This window comes from Balaenoptera physalus (genome assembly GCF_965194825.1).
Source record: "Balaenoptera physalus genome assembly, chromosome: 2".
In the NCBI taxonomy this organism is placed as follows: Eukaryota; Metazoa; Chordata; class Mammalia; order Artiodactyla; family Balaenopteridae; genus Balaenoptera; species Balaenoptera physalus.
Genome location: NC_138883.1, coordinates 104,839,972 through 104,852,136, shown reverse-complemented (window position 1 = coordinate 104,852,136; position 12,165 = coordinate 104,839,972). Strand labels below are relative to the sequence as shown.

Genomic DNA, 12,165 nt, shown 5'->3' with positions numbered 1-12,165 from the left:
AGCACCGTATTTTTGGCCAGGTGAAAGTCTTAAAGCTTACATGGTGATTTTTCCCCACAGTATCGGGGCGGGCTTGGGGCGGGGGGCGTTTCTTAAGTGTCTCATTCTTGTGTGTCTTCGGTGCTTGAAGTCTGCTTTCCAACCTCATGTGAACTCGGTACCGGAATGAATTTAAACTGGATGGTTTGCTCAAGAAAGACTAGGACTATCAGGTTACTTCCGAATGTGGAGCCTTCTACTTTAATTTTCTAAACTGCAAAATGGAGTAGTACTAAATTTACGTGGCTCATACCACATCTGAAAGAATTAAACATTTCAGAAGGAATTTTTAGAAATTTAAGATTATTAAAGCAAGTAATTTTAACAAACATTTAAATAACATAGCTATTTCTAAAATTATTTTTTATTGAGGTATAATTGACATATAACTTAATTACATTACTTTCAGGTGTACAGTATAATGATTCAATATTTGTACACATTGTGAAAGGATCACCACAGTAAGTCTAGTTAACATCCGTCACCAAACATAGTTGCAAAAAAATTTTTTTTCATATGATGAGGACTTTTAAGATCTACTCTCTTAGCAACTTTCAAATATGCAATGCAATATTAGTAACTCTGGTCACCATCCTGTACGTTTTATCCCCATGACTTACTTATTTTATAATGCAAGTTTGTAATTTCACCCATCCTTTTCCCCAACCCCCAATCTTCTATCTATGAGCTTAATTTTCTTCTATTTTGTTTTTTAGTGTGCACATGTAAGTGAGATCATGTGGTGTTTTTTTCTCTGACTTATTTCACTTGGTGTAATGACCTCAAAGCCCATTCACATTGTCCCAAATGGCAGGATTTCATTTTTCTAAATGTCTGAATAATATTCCATTCTATATACCGCATCGTTTTTATCCATTCATCCATGGATGGATACTTAAATTGTTTCTGTATCTTGGCTATTGTAAATAATGCTGCAGTGAAAGAAAAGTGCATGTATCTTCTTGTGGGTTTTTTTGGGGGGGAGGATATAGTTGATTTACAATGATATGTCAGTTTTAGGTGTACAGCAAAGTGAATCAGTTATACATATATCTACTTCTTTTTTTTTTAAGATTCTTTTCCCATATAGGTCATTACAGAGTATTGAATAGAGTTCCCCGTACTTTACAGTAGGTCCTTATTAGTTATCTGTTTTATATATAGTAGTATGTATATGTCAAGCCCGATCTCCCAATTTATCCCCCCACTTTTCCCCCTGGTAACCATAAATTTGTTTTCTACATCTGTGACTCTGTTTCTGTTTTGTAAATAAGTTCATTTGTACCATTTTTGTAGATTCCACGTATAAGTGATATCATATGATATTTGTCTTTGTCTGACTTACTTCACTCAATATGACAATCTCTAGGTCCATCCATGTTGCTGCAAATGGCATTATTTCATTCTGTTTTTATGGCTGAGTAATATTCCATTGTATATATGGCACATCTTTTTTATCCACTCCTCTGTCAATGGACATTTAGGTTGCCTCTGTGTCTTGGCTATTGTAAATAATGCTGTAACGAACACTGGGGTGCATGTATCTTTTCGAATTACAGTTTTCTCCAATTATATGCCCAGGAGTGGGACTGCTGGATCATGTGGTAGCTCTATATTCAGTTTTTTAAGGAACCTCCACACTGTTCTTGATAATGGGTGCACTAGTTTACATGCCCACCATCAGTGTAGGAGGGTTCCCTTTTCTCCACACCCTCTCCAGCATTTATTGTTTGTAGATTTTTTTGATGATGCCCATTCTGACCGGTGTGAGGTGATACCTCATTGCAGCTTTGATCTGCATTTCTCCAATAACCAGTGATCTTGAGCATCTTTTCATGTGCTTCTTGGCAATCTGTATGTCTTCTTTGGAGAAACGTCCATTTTGATCTTCTGCCCATTGTTTGATTGTTTTCTTTGTTTTGTATATTGAGCTGCATGAGCTGTTTGTATATTTTGGAGATTAATCCTTTGTAGGTCGCCTCTTTTGCAAATATTTTCTCCCATTCTCTGGGTTATTTTCGTTTTGTTTATGGTTTCCTTTGCTCTGCAAAAGCTTTTAAGTTTAATTAGGTCCCACCTGTTCATTTTTGTCTTTATTTTCATTACTCTAAGAGGTGGGTCAAAAAAGATATTGCTGTGATTTATGTCAGAGAGTGTTCTGCCTATGTTTTCCTCTAAGAGTTTTATAATATCCGGTCTTACATTTAGGTCTTTAATCCATGTCAAGTTTATTTTTGTGTATGGTGTTAGAGAATGTTCTAATTTCATTCTTTTACATGTAGCTGTCCAGTTTTCCCAACACCACTTATTGAAGAGACAGTCTTTTCTCCATTGTATATTCTTGCCTCCTTTGTCATAGACTAGTTGACCATAGGTGTGTGGGTTTATCTCTGGACTTTCTACCCTGTTCCATTGATGTATATTTCTGGTTTTGTGCCAGTACTATACTGTTTTGATTACTACAGCTTTGCAACACACTTTGAAGTCAGGGAGCCCGATTCCCGCAGCTCCATTTTTCTTTCTCAAGATTGCTTTGGCTATTCGGGGTCTTTTATGTTTCCGTACAAATTGTGAAATTTTTGGTTCTAATTCTGTGAAAAATGCCATTGATAATTTGATAGGGATTGCATTGAATCTGTAGATTGCCCCAGTTAGTATAGTCATTTTGACAATGTTGATTCTTCCAATCCAAGAACATGTTATATCTCTCCATATGTTTGTGTCATCTTCAAGTTCTTTCATCAGCGTTTTGTAGATTTCAGAGTACAGGTCTTTTGCCTCCTTCGGTAGATTTATTCCTAGGTGTTTTATTCTTTTTGATGCGATGGTAAATGGGATTGTTTCTTTAATTTCTCCTTCTGATCTTTCGTTGTTAGTGTGTAGAAATGCATCAGATTTCTGTGTATTAATTTTGTGTGCTACAACTTTACCAGATTCATAGATGAGCTCTAGCAGTTTTCTGGTAGCATCCTTAGGATTTTCTATGTATAGTATCGTGTCGTCTGCAAACAGTGACAGTTTTATTTTTTTCTTTTCCAATTTGGATTCCTTTTATTTCTTTTTCTTCTCTGATTGCCATGGCTCGGACTTCCAAAACTATATTGAATAAAAGTGGTGAGAGTGGACATCCTTGTCTTGTTCCTATCTTAGAGGAAATGCTTTCAGCTTTTCACCATTGAGTATGATGTTAACTGTAGGTTTGTTATATATGGCCTTTATTATGTTGAAGTAGGTTCCCTGTATGCCCACTTTCTGGAGAGTTCTTATCATAAATGGGTGTTGAATTTTGTTAAAAGCTTTTTCTGCATCTGTTGAGATGATCATATGGTTTTTATTCTTCAATTTGTTGGTGTGGTGTATCACACTGATTGATTTGTGGATATTGAAGAATCCTTGCATCCCTGGGATAAATCCCACTTGATCATAATGTATGATCCTTTTAATGTGTTGTTGCATTTGGTTTGCTAGTGTTTTCTTGAGGAATTTTGCCTCTATGTTCATCTGTCATACTGGCCTGTAATTTTCTTTTCTTGTGGTATCTTTATCTGGTTTTGGTATCAGGGTGATGGCGGCCTCATAGAATGTGTTTGGGAGTGTTCCTCTGCAATTTTGGGGAATAGTTTCAGAAGGATAGGTGTTAACTCTTCTCTAAGTGGTTGATAGAATTTGCCTCTGAAGCCATCTGGTCTTGGACTTTTGTTTGTTGGAAGTTTTTGTTTTTTTTTTTTTAAACATCTTTTTATTGGAGTATAATTGCTTTACAATGCTGTTAGTTTCTACTTTATGACAAAGTGAATCAGTTATACATATACATATTTCCCATATCTCTTCCCTCTTGCGTCTCCCTCCCTCCCACCCTCCCTATCCCACCCCTCTAGGTGGTCACAAAGCACCGAGCTGATCTCCCTGTGCTATGCGGCTGCTTCCCACTACCTATCTATTTTACATTTGGTAGTGTATATATGTCCATGCCACTCTCTCACCCTGTCACATCTCACCCCTCCCCCTCCCCATATCCTCAAGTCCATTCTCTAGTAGGTCTGTCTTTATTCCCGTCTTGCCACTAGGTTCTTCATGACCTTTTTTTTTTTTCTTAGATTCCATATATATGTGTTAGCACACTGTATTTGCTTTTCTCTTTCTGACTTACTTCACTCTGTGTGACAGACTCTAACTCCATCCACCTCACTACAAATACCTCCATTTCGTTTCTTTTTATGGCTGAGTAATATTCCATTGTATATATGTGCCACATCTTCTTTGTCCATTCATCCGATGATGGACACTTAGGTTGCTTCCATGTCCTGGCTATTGTCAATAGAGCTGCAATGAACATTTTGGTACATGACTCTTTTTGAATTATGGTTTTCTCAGGGTATATGCCCAGTAGTGGGATTGCTGGGTCATATGGTAGTTCTATTTTTAGTTTTTTAAGGAACCTCCATACTGTTCTCCATAGTGGCTGTATCAATTTACATTCCCACCAACAGTGCAAGAGTGTTCCCTTTTCTCCACACCCTCTCCAGCATTTATTGTTTCTAGATTTTTTGATGATGGCCATTCTGACTGGTGTGAGATGATATCTCATTGTAGTTTTGATTTGCATTTCTCTAATGATTAATGATGTTGAGCATTCTTTCATGTGTCTGTTGGCAATCTGTATATCTTCTTTGGAGAAATGTCTATTTAGGTCTTCTGCCCATTTTTGGATTGGGTTGTTTGTTTTTTTGTTATTGAGCTGCATGAGCTGCTTGTAAATCTTGGAGATTAATCGTTTGTCAGTTGCTTCATTTGCAAATATTTTCTCCCATTCTGAGTGTTGTCTTTTGGTCTTGTTTATGGTTTCCTTTGCTGTGCAAAAGCTTTGAAGTTTCATTAGGTCCCATTTGTTTATTTGTGTTTTTATTTCCATTTCTCTAGGAGGTGGGTCAAAAAGGATCTTGCTGTGATTTATGTCATAGAGTGTTTTGCCTATGTTTTCCTCGAAGAGTTTGATAGTGTCTGGCCTTACATTTAGGTCTTTAATACATTTTGAGTTTATTTTTGTGTATGGTGTTAGGGAGTGTTCTAATTTCATACTTTTACATGTGCCTGTCCAGTTTTCCCAGCACCACTTATTGAAGAGGCTGTCTTTTCTCCACTGTATATGCTTGCCTCCTTTATCAAAGATAAGGTGACCATATGTGCATGGGTTTATCTCTGGGCTTTCTATCCTGTTCCATTGATCTATGTTTCTGTTTTTGTGCCAGTACCAAACTGTCTTGATAACTGTAGCTTTGTAATATAGTCTGAAGTCAGGGAGCCTGATTCCTCCAGCTCCATTTTTTGTTCTCAAGATTGCTTTGGCTATTCGGGGTCTTTTCTGTTTCCATACAAATTGTGAAATTTTTGGTTGTAGTTCTGTGAAAAATGCCAGTGGTAGTTTGATAGGGATTGCATTGAATCTGTAGATTGCTTTGGGTAGTATAGTCATTTTCACAATGTTGATTCTTCCAATCCAGGAACATGGTATATCTCTCCATCTATTTGTATCATCTTTAATTTCTTTCATCAGTGTCTTATAATTTTCTGCATACAGGTCTTTTGTCTCCTTAGGTAGGTTTATTCCTAGATATTTTATTCTTTTTGTTGCAATGGTAAATGGAAGTGTTTCCATAATTTCTCTTTCAGATTTTTCATCATTAGTGTATAGGAATGCAAGAGGTTTCTGTGCATTAATTTTGTATCCTGCAACTTTACCATATTCATTAATTAGCTCTAGCAGTTTTCTAGTGGCAGTTTTAGGATTCTCTATGTTTAGTATCGTGTCATCTGCAAACAGTGACAGCTTTACTTCTTCTTTTCCGATTTGGATTCCTTTTATTTCTTTTTCTTCTCTGATTGCCGTGGCTAGGACTTTCAAAACTATGTTGAATAATAGTGGTGAGAGTGGGCAACCTTGTCTTGTTCCTGATCTTAGTGGAAATGGTTTCAGTTTTTCACCATTGAGGACAATGTTGCCTGTGCGTTTGTCATATATGGCCTTTACTATGTTGAGGAAAGTTTCCTCTATGCCTACTTTCTGCAGGGCTTTTATCATAAATGGGTGTTGAATTTTGTCGAAAGCTTTCTCTGCATCTATTGAGATAAGGTTTTTCTCCTTCAATTTGTTAATATGATGTATCACGTTGATTGATTTACGTATATTGAAGAATCCTTGCATTCCTGGAATAAACCCCACTTGATCATGGTGTATGATCCTTTTAATGTGCTGTTGGATTCTGTTTGCTAGTATTTTGTTGAGGATTTTTGCATCCATGTTCATCAGTGATATTGGCCTGTAGTTTTCTTTCTTTGTGACATCTTTGTCTGGTTTTGGTATCAGGGTGATGGTAGCCTCGTAGAATGAGTTGGGGAGTGTTCCTCCCTCTGCAATATTTTGGAAGAGTTTGAGAAGGATAGGTGTTAGCTCTTCTCTAAATATTTGATAGAATTCGCCTGTGAAGCCATCTGGTCCTGGGCTTTTGTTTGTTGGAAGATTTTTAATCACAGTTTCAATTTCAGTGCTTGTGATTGGTCTGTTCATATTTTCTGTTTCTTCCTGGTTCAGTCTCGGCAGGTTGTGCATTTCTAAGAATCTGTCCATTTCTTCCAGGTTGTCCATTTTATTGGCATAGAGTTGCTTGAAGTAATCTCTCATGATCCTTTGTCTTTCTGCAGTGTCAGTTGTTACTTCTCCTTTTTCATTTCTAATTCTATTGATTTGAGTCTTCTCCCTTTTTCTCTTGATGAGTCTGGCTAATGGTTTATCAATTTTGTTTATCTTCTCAAAGAACCAGCTTTTAGTTTTATTGATCTTTGCTATTGTCTCCTTCATTTATTTCTGATCTGATCTTTATGATTTCTTTCCTTCTGCTAGCTTTGGGGTTTTTTTGTTCGTCTTTCTCTAATTGCTTTAGGTGCAAGGTTAGGTTGTTTATTCGAGATGTTTCTTGTTTCTTGAGGTAGGACTGTATTGCTATAAACTTCCCTCTTAGAACTGCTTTTGCTGCATCCCATAGGTTTTGGGTCGTCGTGTCTCCATTGTCATTTGTTTCTAGGTATTTTTTGATTTCCCCTTTGATTTCTTCAGTGATCACTTCGTTATTAAGCAGTGTATTGTGTAGCCTCCATGTGTTTGTATTTTTTACAGATCCTTTCCTGTAATTGATATCTAGTCTCATAGCGTTGTGGTCAGAAAAGATACTTGATACGATTTCAATTTTCTTAAATTTACCAAGGCTTGATATGTGACCCAAGATATGATCTATCCTGGAGAATGATCCATGAGCACTTGAGAAAAATGTGTATTCTGTTGTTTTTGGGTGGAATGTCCTATAAATATCAATTAAGTCCATCTTGTTTAATGTATCATTTAAAGCTTGTGTTTCCTTATTTATTTTCATTTTGGATGATCTGTCCATTGGTGAGAGTGGGGTGTTAAAGTCCCCTACTATGATTGTGTTACTGTCGATTTCCCCTTTTATGGCTGTTAGTATTTGCCTTATGTATTGAGGTGCTCCTATGTTGGGTGCATAAATATTTACAATTGTTATACCTTCCTCTTGGATCGATCCCTTGATCATTATATAGTGTCTTTCTTTGTCTCTTGTAATAGTCTTTATTTTAAAGTCTATTTTGTCTGATATGAGAATTGCTACCCCAGCTTTCTTTTGATTTCCATTTGCATGGCATATCTTTTTCCATCCCCTCACTTTCAGTCTGTATGTGTCCCTAGGTCTGAAGTGGGTCTCTTGTAGACAGCATATATACAGGTCTTGTTTTTGTATCCATTCAGCTAGTCTGTGTCTTTTGGTGGGAGCATTTAATCCATTTACATTTAAGGTAATTATCGATATGTATGTTCCTATTCCCATTTTCTTAAATGTTTTGGGTTTGTTATTGTAGATGTTTTCCTTCTCCTGTGTTTCTTGCCTAGAGAAGTTCCTTTAGCATTTATTGTAAAGCTGGTTTGGTGGTGCTGAACTCTCTCAGCTTTTGCTTGTCTGTAAAGGTTTTACTTTCTCTATCAAATCTGAATGAGATCCTTGCTAGGTAGAGTAATCTTGGTTATAGGTTTTTCTCCTTCATCACTTTAAGTATATCCTGCCACTCCCTTCTGGCTTGCAGAGTTTCTGCTGAAAGATCAGCTGTTAACCTTATGGGGATTCCCTTGTGTGTTATTTGTTGTTTTTCCCTTGCTGCTTTTAATATGTTTTCTTTATATTTAATTTTTGATAGTTTGATTAATATGTGTCTTGGCATGTTTCTCCTTGGATTTATCCTGTATGGGACTCTCTGTTCTTCCAGGACTTGATTAACTATTTCCTTTCCCATATTAGGGAAGTTTTCAACTATAATCTCTTCAAATATTTTCTCAGTCCCTTTCTTTTTCTCTTCTTCTTCTGGGACCCCTATAATTTGAATGTTGGTGCGTTTAATGTTGTCCCAGAGGTCTCTGAGACTGTCCTCAGTTCTTTTCATTCTTTTTTCTTTATTCTGCTCTGCAGTAGTTATTTCCACTATTTTATCTTCCAGGTCACTTACCTGTTCTTCTGCCTCAGTTATTCTGCTATTGATCCCTTCTAGAGTATTTTTAATTTCATTTATTGTGTTTTTCATCATTGCTTGGTTCCTCTTTAGTTCTTCTACGTCCTTGTTAAATGTTTCTTGCATTTTGTCTATTCTATTTCCAAGATTCTGGATCATCTTTACTATCATTATTCTGAATTCTTTTTCAGGTAGACTGCCTATTTCCTCTTCATTTATTAGGTCTGGTGTGTTTTGACCCTGCTCCTTCATCTGCTGTGTGTTTTTCTGTCTTCTCATTTTGCTTATCTTACTGTGTTTGGGGTCTCCTTTTCACAGGCTGCAGGTTTGTAGTTCCCGTTGTTTTTGGTATCTGTCCCCAGTGGCTAAGGTTGGTTCAGTGGGTTGTGTAGGCTTCCTGGTGGAGGGGAGTAGTGCCTGGGTTCTGGTGGATGAAGCTGGATCTTGTCTTTCTGGTGGGCACGTCCACATCTGGTGGTGTGTTTTGGGGTGTCTGTGGCCTTATTATGATTTTAGGCAGCCTCTCTGCTAATGGATGGGGCTGTGTTCCTGTCTTGCTAGTTGTTTGGCATAGGGTGTCCAGCACTGTAGCTTGCTGGTCGTTGAGTGAAGCTGGGTCTTGATGCTGAGATGGAGATCTCTGAGAGATTTTTGCCATTTGGTGTTACGTGGAGCTGGGAGGTCTCTTGTGGACCAGTGTCCTGAAGTTGGCTCTCCCACCACAGAGGCACAGCCCTGATGCCTGGCTGGAGCACCAAGAGCCTTTCATCCACACGGCTCAGAATAAAAGGGAGAAAAAATAGAAAAAAAGAGGATAAAATAAAATAAAATAAAATAAAGCTATTATAATAAAAAATAAGAAAAAAATTATTAAGAGAAAAATTTTAATTTTTTAAAATAAAAATTAAGAAAAAAATTATTAAGAAACAAATTTTTTATTTATTTTTTAAACATCTTTATTGGAGTAAAATTGCTTTACAATGGTGTGTTAGTTTCTGCTTTATAACAAAGTGAATCAGTTATACATATACATATGTTCCCATATCTCTTCCCTCTTGCGTCTCGCTCCCTCCCACCCTCCCTATCCCACCCCTCTAGGTGGTCACAAAGCACCGAGCTGATCTCCCTGTGCTATGCGGCTGCTTCCCACTAGCTACCTATTTTACATTTGGTAGTGTATATATGTCCATGCCACTCTCTCACCCTGTCACATCTCACCCCTCCCCCTCCCCATATCCTCAAGTCCATTCTCTAGTAGGTCTGTGTCTTTATTCCTGTCTTGCCACTAGGTTCTTCATGACCTTTTTTTTTTCCTTAGATTCCATATATATGTGTTAGCATACTGTATCTGTAAAATAAAAAATAAGGAAAAAATTATTAAGAAAAAATTTATTAAGAAAAGAAATTTTTTAAGTAAAAAAAAAAAAACAAAAAACGGATGGACCAAACCCTAGGACAAATGGTGAAAGCAAAGCTATACAGACAAAATCTCACCCAGAAGCATCTACATATACACTCAGAAAAAAAGGAAAAGGGGAAAAATTAATATATTCTGCTCCCAAAGTCCACCTCCTCAATTTGGGATGATTCGTTGTCTATTCAGGTATTCAACAGATACAGGTACATCAAGTTGTTTGTGGAGCTTTAATCCACTGCTCCTGAGGCTGCTGGGAGAGATTTCCCTTTCTCTTCTTTGTCTGTACAGCTCCCGGGGTTCAGCTTTGGATTTGGACCCGCCTCTGCGTGTAGGTCGCCTAAGGGCGTCTGTTCTTTGCTCACACAGGACGGGGTTAAAGGAGCAGCTGCTTCGGGGGCTCTGGCTCACTCAGGCTGTGGGGAGGGAGGGGTACAGATGTGGGGCGAGCCTGCGGTGGCAGAGGCCGGCGTGACGTTGCAGCAGCCTGAGGCGCACCGTGCGTTCTCCCGGGGAAGTTGTCCCTGGATCACGGGACCCTGGCAGTGGCGGGCTGCACAGGCTCCCGGGAGGGGCGGTGTGGATAGTGACCTGTGCTCGCACACAGGCTTCTTGGTGGCGGCAGCAGCAGCCTTAGCGTCTCATGCCCGTCTCTGGGGTCCGCGCTGATAGCCGCGGCTCACGCGCGTCTCTGGAGCTCGTTTAGGCGGCGCTCTGAATCCCCTCTCCTTGCACACCATGAAACAAAGAGGCAAGAAAAAGTCTCTTGTCTCTTCGGCAGCTGCAGACTTTTTCCCAGACTCCCTCCCGGCTAGCTGTGGTGCGCTAGCCCCTTGAGGCTGTGTTCACGCCGCCAACCCCAGTCCTCTCCCTGTGATCCAACCGAAGCCCGAGCCTCAGCTCCCAGTCCCCACCCGCCCCGGCGGGTGAGCAGAGAAGCCTCTCTGGCTGGTGAGTGCTGTTCGGCGCCGATTCTCTGTGCGGGAATCTCTCCGCTTTGCCCTCCGCACCCGTGGCTGCGCTCTCCTCCGTGGCTCCAAGGCTTTCCCCCTCTGCCACCTGCAGTCTCCGCCCGCAAAGGGGCTTCCTAGTGTGTGGAAACCTTTTCTCCTTCAGAGCTCCCTCCCAGTCGTGCAGGTCCCGTCCCTGTTCTTTTGTCTCTGTTGTTTCTTTTTTCTTTTACCCTACCGAAGTACATGGGGAGTTTCTTGCCTTTTGGGAGGTTTGACGTCTTCTGCCAGCGTTCAGTGGGTGTTCTGTAGGAGCAGTTCCACGTGTAGATGTATTTCTAATGTATCTGTGGGAAGGAAGGTGATCTCCGCATCTTACTCTTCCGCCATCTTGCCCAGACCTCCTGTTGGAAGTTTTTAATTACAGTTTTAATTTCACTACTTGTGATTGGTCTGTTTATATTTTCTAATTCTTCCTGGTTCAGTCTTGGAAAGTTGTACCTTTCCAAGAATTTGTCCATTTCTTCCAGGTTGTCCAGTTTATTGGCATATCGTTGCTTGCAGTAGTCTCTTACAATCCTTTGTATTTCTGTGGTGTCCATTGTAACCTCGTTTTTCATTTTTTTTTTTTAACATCTTTATTGGAGTATAATTGCTTTACAATGGTGAGTTCGTTTCTGCTTTATAACAAAGTGAATCAGTTATACATATACATATGTTCCCATATCTCTTCCCTCTTGCGTCTCCATCCCTCCCACCCTCCCTTTCCCACCCCTCTAGGTGGTCACAGAGCACTGAGCTGATATCCCTGTGCTATGCGGCTGCTTCCCACTAGCTGTTTTATGTTTGGTAGTGTATATATGTCCATGCTACTCTCTCACTTTGTCCATTTCTAATTTTATTGATTTGAGCCCTCTGCTTTTTTTCTTGATGAGTCTGGCTAAAGGCTTATCAGCTTCATCTTTTCAAAGAACCAGCTTTTAGTTTCATTGATCTTTTCTGTCATTTTCTTCATCTGTATTTCATTTATTTATGCTCTCATCTTTACGATTTCTTTCCTTCTACTGACTTGCAGTTTTGTTTGTTCTTCTTTCTCTAATTGCTTTAGGTGTAAGGTTAGGTTGTTTGAGCTGTTTCTTATTTCCTGAGGTAAAATTGTATTGCTATAAACTCCCCTCTTAGAACTGCTTTTGC

The 12,165-nt window shown here is 39.1% G+C and overlaps 1 protein-coding gene across 3 annotated transcripts in view; it reads left to right on the top strand.

The window, feature by feature from the left end:
• Positions 1-12,165, top strand: part of GTF2A2 (general transcription factor IIA subunit 2) — a 31,152-nt gene that overhangs the window by 401 nt on the left and 18,586 nt on the right. The window lies entirely within an intron of this gene.